At 38.7% G+C, this 16,780-nt stretch overlaps 1 protein-coding gene across 1 annotated transcript in view; it reads left to right on the plus strand.

Annotated features, from left to right (window-relative positions):
* Positions 1–2,341: 2,341 nt before the first annotated feature.
* The window catches only part of GABRA3 (gamma-aminobutyric acid type A receptor subunit alpha3), a 220,692-nt gene continuing 206,253 nt past the window's right edge, over positions 2,342–16,780 (plus strand). The window contains exon 1 of the mRNA XM_040999901.1: positions 2,342–2,528. The gene's annotated coding sequence lies outside the window, so the exon portion shown is untranslated. The remainder of the gene's footprint in view (positions 2,529–16,780) is intronic.

A 16,780-nucleotide genomic window follows, 5' to 3' on the forward strand; every position in this document is an offset into this window, starting at 1 on the left:
TCTTCCAAGTCTGTGTCTGTTAAGAACCTCGGGTGTGTTCCTATTTAGCTGCTAGTCCTTGAAGAAATACTTAGATAGCTCAAGATGTAATACTCTTGAATGTAAGGTTAGCCCTAATTGCAATGACTTGTGCCTTTATGAAAAAGAGATTTGGGCAGATAGAAAAGGCTATTTGGAGGCTAAAGTGACACTTCCATAAGCTATGCAGTATCAGAAAAGCCAGAAACTTGAAGAGCAAAGGAACGGCTCTCCTTCAGAGCTTTTTTATTGAGTGTGGTACTGCTGGCACTTTGGTTTCAAGCCACAGGCTTCCAGAACTGCCAGAGAATGCATTTCTGTTGTTTAATGTTACCAAGTTTATGATAACTGTTACGGAATCCCTAGGAAACTAATGCAGCTAGCTCATGCCAATTTATAACATTTCCTTATGCCAGTTTATTATTGTATTAATCTCAATGGGCATTTGTGCAAACAAATCTACACATAAGAAACCACGCATCCATGCAAAAAGGAGTGTGCATAGCTACGTGGCCACATGTACACTTGCTTTATGCACATTTCCATGTTGTTTAGTAAACAAAAATTCTGCTCTGAGGATCAGAAGTCTAGGTGCTGATCTTGCCTCTACCTCACTCTGATCTGGTGTGAGTTCTATCTTTTGCTGCGTCCAATTTGTTTTTATGCATGATGAGGTGGTTACCTTTCATGGGTCTTTTCAGGTCAGCGAGTCTAAAGGTGTGGTTCTCTGTCTTTATGTTGAATTTGTAGATATTGTTGAGGAAGTTTATAGTTAGAGTATAGCACATGTATTTCACTGGGTAGAACTATTTGAAATTTTGGTGTAAAAGCCGAAAGGATGACAGTTTAAGTAAAACTGGAATAGGAATACTCTAGACCAAATTTTAATACCTGTGATGTCCTGCTCACTGTACCTATATTGAGACTAATTTATTTTAAAACGTATCCCATAACTTACTTTCAATCAGATGACCTTTGGTTCTCTGACTAAATGGACTGCACATCCCAGTATGAGTTATCTGATGGGGAAAATGTTTATGCTGATCTATCTATAAATTATTTGTTAGTTCTTTATGCATATGTCCACAGTTGTGTACCCTGAAATATTAAAATGGAATGCTAAGACAATGTTGTTGGGAGTTCTGTTTACATCTTTGGAGAGCCTTTAAAATCTGGATGTTTTTCATGTTGTAAGTATTTTGGCACCTGTAATTGTTCTTTCTTCAGATTCTTGACCTTTATATATGGAAGGATCTTTTAAGATTGCGTATGTATATTCATCTCCATTCACTTCCCCATGAAGCTACTAAGGACCAAATTGAAGAAGTGGCTTGTGGAAGGAAACAGTAATTTCCAGAAGCAGGTCACAATCCCAAATTCTTTGTTACTCTTAAATTAGATTTATTGGCACCCCATGCTTCATCATTACTGTAAGTTGCCTTAGTTGTTCTTTTTCTTTGGCCCCAGTGGAAATCATAAATCTTTTCTATTTTGAGTCAATCAATTTCTTTCTTCCCTCTCTGTCCTTTTCCCTCCTTGTGCAAACTCTATATGCTCACACACTTGCATGACTTCCTTATGCTTTTTATTTTTGGAAAGGAAATTTTTGTGGTTCTGCTGTGCTGCATGTAAGTCTTGCCTAGAGGGAAGCTGAGCTGACAATTTGAATTGGGTTCCCACTTCTACTTTGTTGGAGGTGGGGGTGGAAGTTAGGTCATTAGGGGATCATTGTGGCCGAACCATTTCTTCTCAGTGGAGTGTGAATGACAATTCCTTTGATGTTCTGCTGCTGCTTCTTATTTTTTTAAAGCTCATTACTGTCCTTATAGATGGAATCTGAACAGACAGGACTGTCAAATCTTTATCTGGAGTCTGGGTTACGAGGCACGCCCATAGGGGATGTGAAGGAGGCAGAGAGAGGAAGCTTACTCCTCTGTCTTGGAACAGCAAGGAAGCATCATCCAGCAGCTACGGTAATCCATGCTTCCTTTATCCTCTCGCTCAGGCTTACCCTTTCGCTCTTTCTCTTCTCCTTGCTTTCTGTGCTCCTCCCCCGCTCTCTGAGCTTCCCTCTAGTTCTCTGCTGGATACCTCGGGAATAAAATACTACTTTAGTCTTTCGTGAAGCAACCACAGATCTAAAGCCCTGCAGAGCTGGTTTCTGAGCCCCAGCACAGTCGCGTGCTCAGCAGCAGGCAGTGGTGAACCTAAAGCCAGCAAGAGAGGGGAAGGGAGGAGAGGGGAGGAGGGGGAGGGACAGATTGAGGCGCGCACACACACACACACACACACACACACACACACACGGGGAGGGAGGGAGGGTGAGAGAGAGGGAGTGCGTGAGCGCGCGCAAGCCAACCAGCAAACCAGAGAGACAGACCGAGAGGGACCAGGAAAGAGACCCCGAAAAAAGAGAAGAAGCTGAGCTCTGCCAGGGCTTAGCCTCCAACTTGTTTCAGTTCATTCATCCTCCTTTCCTCTTCGCTTCGGAGAAGTGACTGTGGCGCTGGGTAAGATTCATAGATGCTTCTTGTTCCCCCTCCCCCAGGCTCAGGTCTCCTTTAGCAATAGCATCTCTTTCCCACGTACTGAGAGTCTCCTTGGGTTGGCTAGGGAGGCGAGGCATGCTCTGCAGCTGTGAGCTGTGATGGTATCCTGGGTCCCTGCATGGGGCTGGTGGAAACCTAGAGGTAGCATCTGGCTGGGAGACACTGGGGTAAAACCCGGTTTGGGGAAGGGGGGTTGTGACGTTGTGGTGTATGCGCGATTTGCTTTATTGTCACTGAATTGTTTTGTTCCTCTTTGGAAGCTGGTCAGGGTTGACCTTGCAAATTGCTTGGGGGGACCCCTGCAGCTGGAGCAGAAAGCCACTGAGTGGCCCCTAGCCAGAGCAGACAGCACTGTCCTGACCCCCCAGACAGCCCCAGACAGCACCAGGGACAGGATAATGGCTGGAGCTTCCTCCCTCCTTTAACTCTTTCTCTGCAGCTGCATTTCCCTGCTGGAAATGAGAAAAGAGGACACCATGGAGCCCCTCTGCCTTCTCGCATTACCTCCCCCACATGCGAGTGAGTGGAAAGTTGTAAATAATTGCTTCCTTTGAGGCAGGTGGAGACCTCCTCCTTTCCTTTGAGAGGCTCGCTGTGGGGTCAGGCCTGACTTTCTCCACAAACTTGGAAGGTTTCACTGGCTTAGGTGAAGGAAACCCCATTGCCTGTTCACCCTCATTCCCAGAGAACCAGATACCCTTACCAGCTGCACGGGTAGGTGTCATCATGTTAGCTCCGATTGTGTCCCTGGGAGGGAGGAAACACCTGATGGTTTGTCTGGAGCTGGTTTCCTAGCATGCTGCTGCTCCTTTGAGTGTGGCTACCGGTGGCATAGGCAGGAAGCCTCCGATCCCTCCAGGAGAGATGGCTACAGAATTTACAGACAACAGAATGAGAAGATAGGATTTCCCTGTGTGAATGGAAGGGTTCTGTTTGGAGCTATGCAAAGACGGGATGGAGCTCATGTGGTATAACCTCTCTTTACTGATGGGGGAGGGGATTTAGTTGCTTGATAGTTTGAGTTGGTGACAGTCCTGTCTGTGATATTAATTATAGAATTAATGCTGCTAGCAATTTTGACTATTTAGTATGTTTCAGACGCTGGTCTATAGATTTGCTATGTGTTACCTCACTGAATTCTTACATCAACCCAGTGAAACAGATGCTATTATTATTTTTGGTTTACTGATTAGGAAACTGATGTACAAAATGGTTAATTACTATAGAGCAACTAACTATTTTAATTGAGAATTAAAATGGTAACCTGCTTCAGAAACCTATAGAATCAACTATTAAGCGCTATTGCTTCTTTTAAGAAAATCATGCACATTTGTCTACTAGACTAATAAAGGTACAATAAAAATGGTGTTTTGGGGAAGTAGTGGCTTGCCTGTGTGTGCAAAAGCTAAGGAACTTGAATAGGACAGGTGGCTAACCTCTGTGGGGCCACGCCTCATTTGGGATTCATGGCAGCGTTGCTCCCAACAATTCCCTCAGACAGACTGCTTTTCCTTAACAAATTGTTTCTGGAAAGACTTTTACTGTCCTGCCTCATCTAGCCCATGCCTTTTTGGAAATATATCCTGCTGTTTTTTCTTGAAAATGTGAAATCATTGTGTATGAACAATTGTAAGGTTAGTGTTGTAATGATTTGTAATTGTTGTATTTGTAAAATCAGTATTCAGTATTGTAAAATGCGAACACTTGCAACTGAAGTATCCCTAAAGGTCATTAAACTTTACTGCCCCCCCAGATTGGTGCTATGCATTACATGTGTGGACAGATTTCTTTTTGAACTCTCCAAGGTGACAGAGAACCCTTCACATCTTTGGATAGCTTTGACAGAAAGTGATTCCCATTGTAAACCAAAATCTGGTTCCTTGCAGTTTCTGTTCACTGTCTCTTTGGGTCTGTCTGGAGCAAATTCCACTTTCTTTTGTTTATTTAAATTTATCAGTTAGTTGATGACAGCAATTATGGCTTCCACCTCAAGCCTCAGATTTGATGAGATCATGCAGTGAAGGATCCTCATTCACCTCATCTTGGAGACTATAAAAAAATAATTTCTAGAGACTAGGTTTTTATGAATGTAGTATCCAACTTGGCTGTCATTCATAAACTTGCCATATTGAGTTGCCTAACACAGACATGATTCCTTGAAAGAGCTTGCTGTCTGGTGCCAATTGGACTGATAGCCAAAAGAGGTCTCTTATATGTTGTCACTGGTCCCAGTCCTTCTAAATAACAACCAGACAGTAGGTTTGTGGGAAGAGCTAAGAATCCAGGACTAAGAACAATGAAAATAGAAGGTAGATTTGTAATAGAACTGATCGTGGTTTCATTCAGGATATGGAAGGTAGGAGAGAAAAAATGCCTTATCTAGAAGTATTTCAGAAATAAGATGTCACTTAGGGGAGAATAGACAGTGGGTGTTGGATGAAACAGGGAGGAGCATGTGGCATGCTAGACTGGAACACTGGCCTGTGCATAGGCAATTAAGTCTATTCCCAGTTCTGGAAATTTTTCGGTTTCCTTATACACAGGACTTCTCTTCCTCAAGCCTGTTTTTCTATTTGGAAAATGATGTTGTGATTCTGTAATGTCAAGGATTTTTCAACTCTGAAGTAAATCATAAAATCCCAGGATTATAAGGGACTTCAGAAATTATTTAAGCTAGTGCTTCTCAAATCTTACGTGTAAAATGACCTCCTAAAGTTCTTATTAAAATGCTAATTATGATTTAAGAGTTCTAAGATGGGGACTGAAATTTTTCATTGTAGCAAGCTTCTGTGTGATCTGAACACTGTAAAGTTCTACCAGAGTTCTAGTGTAATAAATGTTAGACTATTTCAGTGAATTACCGGTTCTTTTTCTCTTAATACATCACACATTTAGTAAAACACATTAGCCATGAATTACTACAAAATGAAAAAGAAAAAACCGTACGGTTTCACTTTTATTACTGGAATGAATGGGTAGAAGCTTATTTTGTTTAAATCTTCACAGCATTTTCTAGGAGCGCACTCTCAGTTTCTGCATTGTGATATTCATTACCTGGTTACAGAAGTTTGCAGATTGGCACCGATTTGCTAGTCCCATTTTGTGTAATGCTGGCCTAGGCTACCTGCCCAGCTCATCCAAGAAGCACACATTATTCCCAGCTGTAATTTATAAATTGGCTCTGCCAGATTATCATTCACATTTAATTTAAATATCTCTCTTTATGGAGAAATGAACATTGTTCACAAGTGGCATTATTGAGGTGTTGTAATTACACAAAATATGTTTCTTTCCCTCTTGTTTTCCTTGCATTGTCTATGAATTCTCCTCTTAGATTTTATATTCCAATCAGGTAAAGGGCCATGTTAGTTTAGTTTATTGTTTAGTTTATTGACATTAGCCTAGTGTAAGATAGAGAGCACCTGCTTAATAAATGCTTGTTAAATGAATGGATGAACCATTTGATGTTATTTATAGGTTCATGTATTCACTAAAGAAAGGCAGTTCTAATTTTCTTCCAACATTGAGAATATAGTATTAAATTTATTTTTATGAATTTTTTATGGTAAATAGATCAGTCTATTTGAGAGATGTATCTGACAAGCCAAGTTTTTAAGACTTATTTTATCTTTATTGGAAAGTCAGATATAAAGAGAGGAGGAGAGACATAAAGGAATATCTTCCTTCCAATGATTCACTCCGAAGTGACCACAATGGCTGGTGCTGCTCCGATGTGAAGCCAGGAGCCCAGAGCCTCTTTCAGGTTTCCCACATGGGTGCAGGGTCCCGAGGCTTTGGGCCATCCTTGACTGCTTTCCCAGACCAGAGGCAGGGAGCTGGATGAAAGTGGGGCTGCTGGGATTAGGACTGGCACCGATATGGGATCCTGGCATATTTAAGGCGAGGACTTTAACCACTAGACTACTTGCGCTGGGTCTCTTACAAGCCAATTTTACTTTGAAGGGTTTTTAGTAAGCCAGGCAAGTATTTTGTACATTGACAGTCCTGCATTTTTACCCTTAACCCAAGCATTCTTCAGATCAGTCATTCAACACCTTATTAATTTAGTCAGTGAAGTGGTTAGACATTTCATAGAAGATACAAAAATGAGCAAAACAGTTAATAGTCTTTGCTCGCACTGGACTTACAGCTTGATGAGACATAAGGTGCTAATCAGATAATCACACAACTATAGCATTTCAGTCAGAAACAAAAGAATGTGGAGGGTCTATGAAGGTATGAACAAAAGAATCTCACCTAGGATGTGATTTGAGCAGGATTTCTTTTAGCAAGCACTGCAGAGGGTGAGTACTGGTAGGTGTAGTGGTAGAGCATGGGGTGATGGAGATGGAGGAAGAGCGTTCTAGGTGAAGGAGAGAGCATGCACGAGTGCTGTCATATGTGATAGACAACTTTGCAAAGTTGAACAAAACCTAGGGCGGCTGGGTTGAACCATTGTAAGAATATCATTGTTATTCCTAGACACATGGTAGAGCATTAAAGGATGTTAAGCAATATGACTCATATGGCTCAAACCAAATCCATTTATTATAAATCCATGAGATGCCTACTGTGGGCAAAGACAAGGTGGGAGGTACTGAATGATTCAGGGATCTGAAAAGGATACACAGTCAAGTAGGAAAGAGAAGAAATGCAAACAGCTATAGTACTAGTAGGAAGAGGTGAGGAATGAGATTTACAGCACATAAAAGTGAGGCAGAGGGCTTCAAAAGGATCAAAGATAACTGTCCTGGAAGTGATTTTGGAGAGATCAAAAACCACTTCTTGGTAGTGGTGTTAGAACTGAGTTTTGAAGATTATACAGAGTTGGAATCACAGACTTTGTAGAATGGATGCATATTCTAGGCAGGGGCCAGCTGGGTTGGAGTAAAGTGTGTAATGAGTATAGTACAGCAGAAATGTGAGTCAGGATAAGTGCCACTATTGTTGAAAGTCCAATGTAGTCTAACGCAGACTTTCGGTAATAGTTAATATTAGCCTGGAAAAATTAGGACTCATATTGCAATTTGATGCAACCCCTTCATTGTGGAGGTGAACAAAATGTTCCTGAGAGATTGTGTGGCTTGATTTGCCCAAGGTCACATACATACTGTATTGCTATAGTGAAGCAAGAGGTAGTGGTACACTTAAAATGCGGGATTGAATCTCTGGAAAGATGTCAGCTGGAGAATACAATCTGAGAATCATTGCCTCTCTAATACTTGAAGCACAAAAGAGATCCAAGGATGGTACTTTGGAGAATGATCATCTCTAGGATATGGGACTAGGGGATGATTCACCTGTAGCAAAGGAGGGAAGGTAGGAGATACAGAAGGAAAATTAGAAGACACAATATTCTGGAAGTGTCAAGAGGAGAGGTCTTGTGCATTTGTTAGACAAATACTTCTTGAATACATACCCTTCATAAGGCACAGAAAATATAATTGTGATTCAAATAGACACAGTTGTAGCAAACATGGGCTCATGGTCTTGATGAGAAGATAGGTATTATTTTATAAACTATTGAACTATATTGTAATAAATCCTGCTTTATGTGTATGAGAATGTACTGTTTTAAGAATGAAGGTGTGATCACCATTATTTGAGTTTGCAGAATTGAGTACTGATAAATGACACTCATTTTCTAATAGTCCTTCCCACTCTCATATTCACTGGGCATGGTAAGAGTTTAGTGAATGATGCATATCCATTTTGCACATGTTTAGTAGATGATAGTGCTGCCATAGCAAGGCAACAGAAGAGTCTTTCCAGCACTGTCCCCCAATTACCTAACTCTGTTTATAGAAAGGTGCCTGGAAAGATGAACAACTTTTATCAAGAACTGAATATTAAAAATCCTTCTGAAATGGTAATTCTGATAGCCTCTTTGGATGCTAGCATTGACATGAATATTTAGTTACTTGTGACAAATCATTTGTCTTACCTGTGCCTCAGTTTCCCATAGCTGTAAAGTGAGGAGGGTTAGACTAGACCCAGATGATTTATACAAAGACTCTCTTAGCTCATGCTGTTTTGAACTAGATTCTCATGTAGGTTCAGTCACTTACCATTTAAGTAACACTTAAATTTTTAAAAGAAATATGTCTATTTTAGTTGAAAGTGAGAGAGAGAAGAGAAGAGAAGAGAAGAGAAGAGAGAGAGAGAGAGAGAGAGAGAGAGAGAGAGAGAGAGAGAGAGAGAAAACAGAGTCAGAGAGTTTCCATAAACTGATTTACTCCTCAAATGGTCTCAATGTCTATGGTGGAGCTGATCCAAAGTTGAGATCCAGGAGCCTCCTCCTGATCTCCCATGTGAATGCAGGGAGGGTGATGATTTGAGTCCTCCACGGCCTTTCCATTAGCAGGGAGCTGGATCAGAAGTGGAAAGGTAGAACATGAATTGGCATGTAGATTGGATGCCTCTGCTGTAAGCAGAAGATTAGCTTGCTATTCCACTGTCCTGGCTGCAACACTCGAGATTTTTTAAAAAGAGATTTATTTATTTGTATTGCAAAGTCAGATATATAGAGGAAGAGAGACATAGAGAAAGATCTTCTGTCTGATGATTCACTCCCCAAGTGACTGCAATGGCTGAGGCTGCGCTGATCCAGAGCCAGGAGCTAGGAGCTCCTCTAGGTCTCCCTCATGTGTGCAGGGTCCCAAGGCTTTGGGCTGTCCCTGACTGCTGGATGGGAAGTGGTAACTAGGAAGCTGGATGGGAAGTGGGGCTGCCATGATTAGAACCGGTACCCATATGGGGTCTTGGCGCATACAAGGCAAAGGCTTTAGCCACTAGGCCACCTTGTCGGGCCCAACACTAGAGATTCTATACAGATTTTTTAAGGTTGTTAATTTTGGTGGAAGTATCCAGAGATTTGGAAGAGATTACAGGAAATGCTTTCTTTGTTCCTTTTCTAGGATGGTTAAAATTGCAACTGCCTGAAAGCTAAGGAAAGAATTGACTGCCTTCTAAAATCTGTAGTAAAGCTGGGTATTAGAAGACATTTTTATTATTGCTACTTTGTAATAAACTGATTTCACTGAGAAAAAATGGTACAGTAGTTTCTCTCTGTCTCTTCCCACCTCTCTACCTTTCAAATAAATAAATAGATAAATCTTAAAAAATAAAAAAATAAAAGTGCACTGGCTTTGTGGTACAGCAGATTAACCTGCTGCTTGTGATGTTAGTACCCATGTAGGAGTGCCAGTTACAGATTTGTTTTCTAATCCTGCTGTTCGCTAATGCTCCTGGAAAAACAAGTGATGTCAAGTGCTTGGGTCTCTGTCACCCATGTGGGTGATCCAGGTGGAGATCTTAGCTGCCATTTGGAGAGTGAACCATTGGATGAAAGATCCTCTCCCCCCACCTCCCGCCTTTCTTTCTCTCTCTGCTTCCTTCTCTCTCTTCCTTTCTGCTTCCCTCTCTCTCTCCCTCCTTCCCACTTCCTCTTTCTCATTGTGCCTCTTTCTCCCTCTTCCTTCCTCTCCCTCCCTTTCCCTTTTTTCTGCTTTCTCTATTTCTATGGAATTCAACAAAATAAATCTTTTGAAAATGATGCAGGAAAGTGTGAATTATGAAAGGTCTTCAAAAAGTTTATGGAAGTATATATTATGAAAAAGTTTATGGAAATATATATTTTGAAAAGCTTCATTTTCTCATTGAACTAAACTTAGGTTTCCATTTTTCCATGTACTTGTTGAGGTCCAGTCATAGAGGTGAGGTGATTATCTTGTATTTTGAAATGTGACAGGCCAGGCAGTTTCTTCCTAAAAAGAAGATATATTGCTGAGAGAATATTAACTACTAATGAAAAAAGTTTTTATAATTAAAATATAATTTAAAAAGTATTAACATCTTTACATAGTGTATCTTCTCATTATAAACAGAGAAGGATAAAAATCATCAGGATACATATTTTGAATGGTATTTTTTGCTTTAGTAGTGATTTTTTAAAAGAAACTAACATTAGATTCTCTGAAGGGAAAGGAAGTTAATCAAGAACTTAGCTAAATGACCAGATCATAAAACCACTTTTCCAAACAGCGCGAGAGGAGACATAGGTCTTTATTCTGTTAAATATATCCTAATTTGCATTTTAAATTAACTTGTATTTACAGCGCTCTTAAATTTTTGTAATTATATCTATCCTTTCATTTGCAATTTCTTTTGATGAATTCACGAATATTTAATTCAAAATAGTGTAAGTGCTTAAATGGACTTTTAAAACAAAATTTTTGAAACAAAGATTTTATTATTTATATTGAGTCTCTGGAATTCATTTTGTTATGTGATGTAATTTTATCAATTATTTTCCCCTCTAATTGTTTCATAGCAGCAAATACCTATAGATTTATATAAGATCTAAGTAATAGTCCCTTGTATGTATATATTATACTTTAGAGTTCAGTTACTCACTCATCAGTGGAAGGACATTTACATTGTTGGCATATTCTGGCTGCTATGGATAGTGCTGCAATAAACATAAGAGTGTGATGTCTCTTTTACAAAATCCTTGTGACTTGGAGATGCACATAGGAGTGGTACTGCTGAATCATATTGTAGTTGTGTTATTAGTTTTTGAGGAACCTTTATACTGTTTTTACAATGATTGTGCTAATTTAAATTTCCAACAACAGTGTGAAATTTCCTTTTTCCTTCACACTTTTGCTTTCTGACAATTCCCTTTCTATATTTTGATAGTAGCCAAACTTATAGGGGTGAGGAAATATCTCATTATAGTTTTGATTAGTATTTCCCTTATTGTAACATGAACGTTTCTTTCATGTACCTTTTGTCATTTGTATGTCTTTCTTTGAGACATGTCTATTTAGATATATTGCCTATTTTTAAAATTGGATTGTTGCGCTCTTTTCCTTTTGGCTTTTGTATATGTGTTGAACATCAGATGTATAGCTTGCAAATATTTTTTTTTCTCATTCTGTAGATTGCCTCCTTGTTCTGTTGATTAATTCTCTTGTGCAAAAAAAAAAAAATCTTTGTTTTGATGAAATCCCACCTATCTATTTTTTCTCTTGTTTTTCACTGTTTTTGGGATTTATCCAAAAATTCCTTGCCCATTATAATCCTCTAAAACATTTTTCCTATGAATTTTTCTAATAGTTTAAAGTTGCAGGTTGTGCATGTAGGTCTTTAAATCATGTTGAGCTAAAGTTTAAAATGGTGAGAAATGGAGTCTAATTTCATATATGTGTGTGTGTGTATACACAATTTTCCATTGTGTGTTCTTATACCTTTGGAGATACATGAATTTATTTCTAGGGTCTCCATTCTGTTCTGATCTATGCTTATGTTTTTTTCTGCTAATATCATGCTGTTTTAATTACTGTAGCTTCATAAGATGTTTTAAAATCAGGTAATGCAATGTTCTCTACTTTGTTCTTTTTAAACCAAGATCACTATGGTGATTGCGGGACCTTTGATGTTTACATGAATATTTTATTAGTAGTGTTTCTAATTATATGAAAGATGTCATTGAGATTTTTTATAAGGATTGCATTTACTCTTGATTGATTCCTTCATTACATAAGCATAGATGTGTTACCATTTGGCTTTATCCTCTTCTATTTTTTCATCAGTGATTTGTAGCTTTCACTCTATTAACCTTAAAATAGGATTATTAAATTTACCGAATCTGGAAAATGATTTGGGGAATTGGCATCTTTTTGGTAGAAACGTCCTATTCATTCTTACAGTATACATTGGCCTTATTCAACTCTATTTTATAATACTCGATTGAAGTTTATAATCTTATTAATTAATGTCCTATATTAGACCTATTTTTAGTCATCTTTTATTTTTTAAACAGATTGTCAAAATAATTTGCATAAAATACTATTTCCCTTTGTAAGTGCACAGTTTGAGTTTGCACACTTGTGTATGATTATATCACTGTCATCATAAAGATGTAGGAATTTCTCTCACCTTAAAAGGTTCTCTTGTGTCCATTTGTAGTCAAATATTTCACCCCATAAAATGTCAGACAACCAACTGTCATTTTGTCTATTAAGTTTTGCTTCTATTTTTATGTGACATAAACAGAATTGTTTGGTAAGTAGACTTATGTGTCTGGCTTCTTTCAATTAGCATTTGCTTTTAGGGTTCATTTATGTTGCTACCTATATTGGTAGTTTGCTCTTTTTTATACATACTTTATTTTTCATGACACATTTCCTTATGTTCTGGCATTTCCCCTTCCACCCTTCCCCAAAACCTATTTACCACTATTTCGTAACAATAGTTTATTTAGTCCCTCAACAATAGTCACAAGTCCATCATTCTGCAATTTAAGTGTATGCTGATATTGTAGGTATAGACAATGGTAAAAAGTTCAGCATCCCATTGTCAAGCTGTATTTGACAGTTTCATTGGGATTTCGTCTTTAATTCAGAAGTAGAGATGCATACTGCAGTGTGAATCTCCATTTCATGATATGCTTTCTTCATTATAGAGATTCTCCAGACAAATATATGCTTACCTATAGATTTATTGTTCTTGTGTTTTGCATGAAGATTACCTTTTGTCAGAGAGAATATATTTGTTGTTTTGAGATGGACTTATTTCACTGAGTATAATGGTCTTAGTTGGAATAGTTTCTTTATTGTTGCAGAGTAATGTATAGATTCACAAGATGATAGAAATGTGGAATTCTTCCACTTTTATTGTTACAAATAATGCATTATAAATATTCTTACACAGATGTTTGCACACACATAGTTTCATTTGTGCTAGGCAAGCACCTAGGAGAAGAATTCTGGGGTTCTATGTGTAGCAAATGGCTAAACTTATATGAAATTGCCAAAATTTTCTCCAAAATGGCTACACAGTTTTGCACTCATACTAGCATTGTACATGAATTTCAACTGCTCAGCCTCACTACCAGAACGTTGTACTTTCAGTTTTTTTAAATATTTATTTTAATTTATTTGAAAGGTAGAGAGAGGGAGAAAGAGAGATGGTTCACTCCCCCTAATAACCACAATGACTGCAGCTGAACTGACTCGAAACCAGGAGCTAAGAGCTTCTTTTGGGATTCTCTTTTGGGTGCAAGGGCTGAAAGGCTTGGGCCATCCTTTGTTTCCTTCCCAGAGCATTAGCAGAGAGCTGGATTAGAAGTGGAACAGTCAGGACGCGAACTGGTATGCATATGGGATGGGACACTGCAAGAAGAAGTTTAACTCACTACTACTACTACTATTACTACTAATACTACCACTACTACTAGAAGTCCAAAGTTTGCATTTTGGTTTATTACTTGTGTTCTACAATCATGTGGGTCTTGACAATATACTCATCATGCCTTAAAAATCCCCCGTGGTCTACACAGTCACCCCCTACCCTTTCACCTGGAATTCCTGTAACCATTATTTTTTAAGATTAATTTATTTTTATTGGAAAGTCAGATGTACAGAGAGAAGGAGAGACAGAGGAAAAGATCTTCTGTCTGCTGGTTCAATCCCCAAGTGGCCACAATGGCCAGAGTTAAGCTGATCCAAAGCCAGGAATTTTTTCCAGAATTCCCACGTGACTGCAGAGTCCCAAGGCTTTGGGCCATCCTCTATTACATTCCCAGGCCACAAGCAGGGAGCTGGAAGGGAAGTGGAACAGCCAAGACACAAACCGATATCAATAATGTTCCTGCCATACAAAAGGGAAGGATTTAGCCTATTGCATGAGGCCCTTCCATCATTGATATTTTTACTACTTTCATGTATTTGCCTTTTCCAGAATATGTTATGCTTCCTCTTGTCTTTTCAAGACTTGATAGCTTATTTTTCTCTTTGGAAAGCTCCCTTAAGAGTTCTTTTTTTTTTTTAAATAAATGTTTTCACTTTCTTTGAAAGTGAGCAAGATAGGAAGAGAACATCTTACAACCAGAATGTTCACAATAGCCAAGTTTAGCCATTCTAAAACCAGCAGCCTGGAATTAAATCCATGTTTCATAGCTGGCACACATCAGAGAATTAAACTGCTGCATGTGATGCTGGCACCCCCTGTAAGCATGGTTCAAACCCTCACCATACCACTTATGATCCAACTCCCTGCTAGCGCTCCTGGGAAAGCAGCATATGGGCCAAATATTTGCTCTCCTACCAGCCAGGCTCCTGGTTTCTGCCTGTTCCAGACCTGGGTGTTGTGGCCTTTTGGGGGAGTGAACCAGCAGATAAGAGAGCTCCTTCTTTGTGTCTGAAATTCTATGTTTCAAATAAATAAATAATCTATGTCTCTTCTGTGTGTGGCAAGGACTCAAATGCCCATGCTGCCATCTACTGCTTGCCAGGATGTAGGGTAGCAGAAACTTGAATCAGGTACCCCAATATGGGAACATCTTAATTGTTGTTCTGTGCTCCTTGATAGCTGTCTCCCACCCCTCCCCCCACCCCCCCAGCACCCAAGATCCATTTATTTTCATTGGAAAGGTGGATCAGATCCAAATGGCCTCAATTGCCTGAGCTGATCTGATCTGATGCCAGGACCCAGGATCCTTGCCCTGGTCTCTCATGTGGGTACAGGGTCTCAAGGCCTTGGGCCGTCCTCCACTGATCTCCCAGGCCATAAGCAGGGAGCTGGATGGGAAGTAGAGCAGACAGGGCACGAACCAGTACTAACACGGATGAGGATCCTGGTTCTTGAATGGTGAGTATTTAGCCATTGAGCTATCGTGCCAGGCCTGATGGATCATTTCTTTGTGTCACTGAATAATATTCCTTTGTATAGATGTACAGCACTAATTGAAATTTTTTCACCTATGGAGGTCATTTTGCTTTTCCTCCAGTTTGGATAGTTCTGGTAATATTTCTATCCACTTTGTGTTAAAGCTTTTGTGTAGCTGTATTTTTGTATACTCTTTTGGGTAAATACCAAAAGAGTATAATTTCTGGACCATATGGTAAGATTATGTTTAGCTTTGTGAGAAATTGCTTGTCTATACAAATTATTTTGCATTGATTTTTAAACTTATAAATTGGCATATCAATATTTTTGTTGTTTTTGCAAAAAATACTGCAGGGTGTCACTTCTACATGAAATTAAACAAACAAAAATAAAAAAGTTTGCTTTCTTCAAAGCAAAAAGTGGAAAGGTATTTACCAGAATTATGTGATTCGTGGGATTAGAAGTTTGGGAGATACTGATCAAAAGATATCCAATTACAATATATAGAAACAATAAGTTGAAGCTATCTATGACCACAGTCAATGATGACATTGTAATCTTGAACAATTTAATAGAGTCCATGTCAGGTGTTCTCATCACTTTTGTCAGAAATCAGCTGCTTTGAGGTGCACAGAGGGGCTGCCTAGTATGCCTCCAATCTGTATCAGTGTGCAGCTCCCTACTATTGCACATTCCCAGACACAATAGTGACAGATTATATAAGCTGCCACACACATGACAGATACAGACTGAATTCCCAACTTCTGTTTTTAGCTTGACCCTGGAAGATGAGAAATTTCTCCCCATCTCTGTACCTTAATTAAATAAATAAGTAAATAAATATTAAGTCAATATTTTTTTAAATTATTTGGCTTTATGTTTATGGATGAAATTCTGATACTTTTTACTGCATCATTGTTCTATTCCTGTTTTTTTTTTAAATTTTGCTATTTGAATTACCATTGCTTTTTATTATGCATTGAAGCCAGGCATTCTGTGATACTGCCCACTTTTTGTTGTTGTTTAAGCTTACTGTGGAGATTTTGTGATTTATTATGAATTTTAAGGTTTTACTTTTTCTATTTTTGTAACCAATGTCATTGAGTCTAGAGATCCCTTCGGGGAGTGTTGGTATTCTACCGATATGGATTCTTTAAAGCTTTCCTTTTTTTGTGTGCTCCTTATTTTGCTTTTACCAACACCAGAATTTTCACTATAGAAGTCTTCCATATTCTTGGCTATATTTATTCTTCAATATTGTATTGCTTTATACTTATTGTGAATGTAACTTTTTTGATTTCTCTTTTAGTGAAATTTATTTTTGGTGTATAAAAGTGACGTTGGATTATGTTGATTTGTATACTGCAACCTTACTGATTCGTTCATCAATTCTAACATCTTTTTCATGGAGTCTTGGGGATTTTATATGTACAAAAAACACACATTCTTTATCCACTCATTGCCAGAAACTTAACTTGATAACATACATCGGTACTTTTGTGAATAGTGCTGCAGAAAAATGGAGGCACAGACAATGTTTT

This window comes from Ochotona curzoniae, unplaced genomic scaffold (assembly GCF_017591425.1).
Source record: "Ochotona curzoniae isolate NIBS_2020 unplaced genomic scaffold, NIBS_Ocur_1.0 scaffold_1852, whole genome shotgun sequence".
Lineage (NCBI taxonomy): Eukaryota > Metazoa > Chordata > Mammalia > Lagomorpha > Ochotonidae > Ochotona > Ochotona curzoniae.